General features: G+C 41.2%; 1 protein-coding gene across 3 annotated transcripts in view; it reads left to right on the top strand.

Annotated features, from left to right (window-relative positions):
• The window catches only part of CAPSL (calcyphosine like), a 47,619-nt gene that overhangs the window by 19,631 nt on the left and 21,988 nt on the right, over window positions 1–6,000 (top strand). The gene's annotated exons all lie outside the window — the stretch shown is intronic.

Raw genomic sequence — 6,000 nt, 5'->3', positions numbered from 1 at the left:
CGCTCCGAGCTGCAGCAGTGAGTGCGTCATCCTGTTCTTTATTGAATTCATTATTGAATAAAGGTACATTTTTTTGTTCACATTTACCTGTTTATTAAAATTGCTGTCAATGTTCATTAAAATAAGCCCTCCCCTGAAAATAAGCCCTCTGGTGTTTTTCTGTCCAAAAAAATAATAAGACAGTGTCTTATTATCGGGGAAACACGGTATGTGACTTGTGCTGTCCCTTAGTCTAAAGGTGCAAACACGAGGTCCCATGTAGCCCACAGCACTCCTGAGAGTAGCCTGAACCAGATTAAAGTGTAATTGGGAAATAGTTAGCAAAATCAAAGGCCTTCATTTTGAATATAGGTACATATAAATATATGATAGATATGGGTAATAAAAATATAATAGTAAAACTATACATAACAAATATAGGTATATGCAAATATGTGTGTGTGTTTATATATTTTATAGCAAGCAGTGAGGTGATACAGTGAACAGAGCACTGGATCTAGAGTCAGGAAGACCTGAGTTCAAATGTGACCTCAGACATCCTGACCCTGGACAAGTCCCTTAACTCCTGCCTGCCTCAGTTTCCTCATCTGTAAAATGGGTTAATAACAGACAAATCCAACTGTCAGACCAAGGCAATACATACATGGTTACCAGAGAGAAAAGCATCAACATCTGGGTTTTCTTTTTTTTTTTTTTTTAAAGCAATCGGGGTTAAGTAACTTGCTCAAGGTTACACGGCCAGTTATTTCTGGGTGTGGTGCTGAGTATCTGAGCCCATTTTTGATCCAGGTCATCCCAATTACTTGCTGAGCCACCTAGCTGGCTGCCCCTAAGCAATTGGGGTTAAATGACTTGCTCAAGGTTACATGGCCAGGTGTTTCTGGGTGGGTGCCGAGTGTCTGAGCCCGGGATTCGATCTCCAGGTCATCTCAACACTGGAGCCGGTGCTCTTACTCACTGTGCTACCTGGCCGCCCCTGGGCTTTTCAAAGTCAGGGAGCTCCTTAATGGCTATGCAGAGTCTCATCTGGTCAACTCACAAGAACACCCTTTCAATGAGTGATCTCCCAAAGCAAAGTGCTAGCCTCAGAGTATATATATACACACACACTTCATCAGGGTCAGAGAGCATCACAACCTTCATACTTAATTACAAAGTAACAAAAGGTGTGGGCCTTCCTGAAAAACAAGCCTCCCCTAATCAAGCTTCCCTTAATTGGCTCCATGTGAGGTCTGTTAATGGATAGGGAAGATCTTATATCCCATTAACATTACAGAAGTAAACCTATCCTTACACATACTGTAATACAAAGGAGTGAGAGAAACCATCAGTCAAACACAACAAATAACTCACGACAGGCACAGTTTAAGAGGCCTTACAACAGAACTGAAGACTCTGAGGCTAGAAACCTTCCAAGAAACCTGAGCAACCAGAGGGATGCTGTCAACAGAAACAGGGAAAATAGGAGGAGGAGCAGGTTTCGAAAAAGGGGTGATCATTAGTAAAGGTTTGGACATGCTGAAGTGACACAGAGCTGGACTCCTAGCTGGGTACATGCATTTAGGAATCATCTGTATGGAGATAATGATGGAACCCATGGGCAGTGGTAAGATCTCTGAGGGAAGATATGGAGAGAGGTAAGGGGGTTCAGGACAAAGCTGTGGGGCCAGCTCTATTCCAGTTGGGAGGCAGGATTGTAATGATATTTTGTTAAAGGGACCTGAGGAATCATCAAACAGGTAAGAGGAGAAGCAAGAGGAAATATAACATCACACAAGGGGGGGCGGGGTCTCCATGGCAAATACTCTATCAAGCTCGAGAAGGAGTGGGACTGAGAATGGACCAGCGGTGGGGGCAGTTAAGGCATCCTGGGCAACCTCAGAGAGAGCAGTTTCAGTAGAATGGTGAGGTTAGAAGCCAGACTTCAAGGGGCTGAGAAATGAGTGGGAGGAGAGGAAATGAAGGTATTGAGGGCAGACAGCTTCTCCAGGATAGCACCCTGTCATCCCCCCTCCCCTTCTCCCCACCCTCACTCCCCCAGTTCCTTCAGGTGGTCTTTTTAATTTTTTTTTCCTTTTTGCATGATCTATCTCTTCATGTTTCAGCACCTTCCTATGATATTTTTTTTCTATTTTTCCAATATCCTTTCTGAAAGGTGGTATCCACTAGGAAACACAGTACTCCCAGTGAGGTCAGAGCACGGTCTACTAAAATAATATTATCACCATCCTTGTTCTACTTAAGACTGGACTAGCTTTGGCAGCTGCTTGGTCATATTGTGGAGCCATATCAAGCTTGCGGTCTGCTAATATTCCCAGATCTTTTTTGGATGAATTGTCATCTAACTACCCTTCCCCCACCTTATACTTGCAAAGTTGGCTTTTTTTTTAAACTGAAGTCCAAAAGGCAAAATGTATGGCTAGGCAAGGCTAACTATACAGATCTGGCAGCAGTATACTATATTATCATACCATCCTTCTGGGAGCTGGCAGTAATGTCTGGGTTATCTCATGCCCACAATATCCTTTGATTCATCAACCTTTTTTAAAGTGTCTGTTATGAGACATTATGAGACAGGTACTATGCGGGGGTGCTGCAGATAATGAAGGGGAAAAAAATCGTCTTTACCCTCAAAGAGCTTAGTTGTGTTGAGGTTGAGGGGTGCTGGGACCCTGAAATAGTGATGTGTAGGTTCTGCCAGAATGCATTTGACCCAAGCCTTCTTTCAGCCAAAGGAAAACAAGGTTTATTAAAAATCCATCATGTTGGCTAGACCCTTAAGGAATCTGAACATTTGTTATGCTGATGTAAGTGGGCCAGATTGAATCTGAGCACTTTCATGGAAACAAGATGGATCTTATATGCGGAAAGACTGTGGAAGAGATCTAGGGTTGGCCAAGTAGTCTGGGGTGACTGGAGGAGGGCTCTAGGGAGGATCTTGTGGGGGTGGCCAGTAGGCTGTGGTGACTAGAGGTCAGAGGCCAGGAACCAAGATAGTGGGGTTTAGATGGGATCAAGGGAGGGAAGTAGCCAGAAGTAATCCAGAGGTAACAGACAATAAGGGCCTGGGATAGGTTAAGGGTAACAGAGTAGGATAATGAAAGGCCAGTTGAGGGGATTATAGCCTTAGGTGAAAACCAGATCAAGTGGGAAGATTCAAGGAAAGTTCAAGGGGTTTTCCAGAGCCTGTACCCTGTCAGTGGGGGAAACAATTTGTATACATATATGTATATACAAAATAGATACAAGGGGAATATGAAGTAATTATAGGTGAGAGCTGTAGGACAAGATCAGGAAAGGTCTCATGTTTGACGTGTGGCTGGTGCTGAGCTTTGAAGGAAGCTAGAGATACTAGAAGGTGAGAGTGAAGAGGGAGGGCATTCTTAGTATGGGGAATGACCTGTGCAAAGGCATAGGAGATGGAATTTGAAGTTTTTTGGACAGACAGGTATCAGTGGCTGCTATTATTCCTTTTAAAAGGTGTGAACACTGAAGCAACAGATATATTTGAATGACTTATCAAAATGGCTAGTCAACTTCGGAATTCTTGGCTCCAACCTTTGCTTTTTAAAGGAAAAAAAAGAAAATGAAGTATTGATCAAAGAAAGGGAATAGAACAGAATAAGGAAAAAGAAAGGAAAATTGTAAACAGAGTCTGTATCAGTTAAGCAAATTAGTTCCATAAGCAAATTAGTGATTCTGTCAAAGTTCAGGATGGAGATATTGAACAAATAACTATGGGAATAGACAGGTATGAGGTCAGGCAGAGAGACTGGAGTCCATCTAGAAGGGAAATTGTGAAACCTATTTAGAGTTCAATAAGAAGCAAAATAAGGATGAACTTGTTGAGACTTTAATTCCAGGGAGGGTTTTCGGTAGATTCAGTAGTTTATAGTCTATGACATTTAAATAGTTCTGGTTTCAGAAAGGAATGAAATGGAACTTTTAATAGGATATATTTTTGTGGCCAAAATCACCCTTTCCTTCAGAAGAGTAGTGTCAAACTAAAATGGAAATGGGGTTATTAAACCAAGACTCCCAGCTTTTCATTTTGACTTAGAAAACCACAAATTAACATTACCTACATTCTATTGTATTTTAATTCATTTTGTAAAATATTTCCAAGTTACATTTTAATCTTGCTTTAACACCTCTGTTTTAGACTTTCCCTCCCCTCCTACAAGACCATTTCACATTAGCCAAGAAACCCTGGGCACTCATCTCACAACTGCATCTCTATTCCACTGTTCAGAAAAAAAAAATGGTTTTCCTAATATAACCCCAGTCCCAAAGCCCATTGGTATGGGACTCTCACCTCACTGGTATAGCAGAATGATGGGGTGGGAGAGAGGAGTCTTCTTCTTCTTCAAGTCTTCTTGGAGTTGTCTGAATTTTCTTCAAGTAGCTGAGTCTCTTCAGGCTCTCTGGTCACTTAGGTTTCAGGACTGGGGTTACACCACAGGACAGGCCTTTCCTTGAAGAACTTCAGTGAAGGTCTGTGCATTCTCCTTCTAGGCAGTCCATTGCACTTCTGGATATTTTTCATTGCTTGGATGTAAGACTACAGTAAGCTTAAATTTGCATCTACAACTTCTATTCACATCTGCTAGACTGGCCTGGTCCTCAGGGGTCAGGATGGACTAGTCTAATGCCTCTTCTGACCAACAGAATTGAGGACAACAGTCAAAGACTCCATTAAATCTTCTCTCCATAAGGCTAAACATCCTCATTTCCTTCATCTGATTCTCAAATGGAATGAACTTGTTACCCTTTGCCATCCTGGTTATCGTTTTTGGAACATTTTCCAGCTCATGACTGTCCTTCGTTAAATGAGAGGTCTGAGCCAAACACATCGAACACAATGCTCTAGATGTCTTACTGGAACACAGTTTGGCAGGGTCATCACCTTGTGACACTTAAAAAGTTTGAGAGACATCATTTCTGGGTAACTTAATCATTATGTTAATAAACCTAGCATGTTTATTAATAAGATAGGTCACTGATACTCTTGAATGCAGAAGACCCCTCATGGTGGTAGGCTCACATATACCTCTAGAAGAGTGGGTATTCCTGAGGGTGGCAATTAACTCTGATTGGTTAACAATTAACGAGAGAATGAATATTACAACGTGAGGTGGGTTATATTCCAACCAGGGTCTTGTACAGTGACTTGGATCACCCAAGTCTTGGTCAAAGAGAGTTCTCAATTTCCATATCACCTAACAAAAGGGAGAATCTACATTTTCCCAGACCTATCTGAGTAAATACAATGAGCAGGAATCCTTCTATTAAATAAAATAAGCCTAAACTTAGAATTTCTTTTCCTGTCTTTGATTCAATCTTTAACCTGGATAAATCTTTGAGAAAAATTTCCCATACTGGATAATTTCTGGATGAGGAAGTAGAAAAGGGGAAAAACCTTGGTCCTGATTCAATAATTAGTTACTAATACAAGAGAGACATAATCATTTTTCTCAATCTGCCTGGTCCTAGACATTCTGCTTCTCTTTTAAAAAATAATAGGTTCTATTGATATCTTTTTTACATCACCTAAATTTCCCCTTGTATCCATCACCCTTCCTCTGCCAAAAAGCCAACCCTTTTAATAGAGATTTTAAAAAAATGTGTGGGGGGTGGAGGGACCCTGATCAACATGTTGAAAAAAAGGGGGCATTTTATGCAGTGTTCGACATCAGTAGGCCTTCACCTCTGCCAAGCAGTAAGGGGAGGTGTCCTCTCACATCTCTTCTTATGGGCCAAGCCTGTCTTTACACTTTTGAAATACTTAATTTTGATTGTTTTGTAGTTGTGGTCTTTCCATTTCCATAATAGTAGTGTCTACTGTTTTCCTGACTCAGTGACTTCATTCTGCATCTGTTCATCTAAGTCTTTACATGTTTTTTTATGCAGTCTGGTTGTCTCATTTTAAGTTTTCTAGTTTTTCTAGTTTTCTAGTTGTTGCTTTGTTTTCTCCTGACTTGTTATTTAATGGGTGGGGGA

This window comes from Petaurus breviceps, unplaced genomic scaffold (assembly GCF_028583685.1).
Source record: "Petaurus breviceps papuanus isolate PSGF00001 unplaced genomic scaffold, PetGlider_PUasm1.0 229, whole genome shotgun sequence".
Lineage (NCBI taxonomy): Eukaryota > Metazoa > Chordata > Mammalia > Diprotodontia > Petauridae > Petaurus > Petaurus breviceps.
The sequence above is the reverse complement of the archived record's forward strand: the minus strand, read 5'-3'. Positions and strand labels throughout refer to the sequence as shown.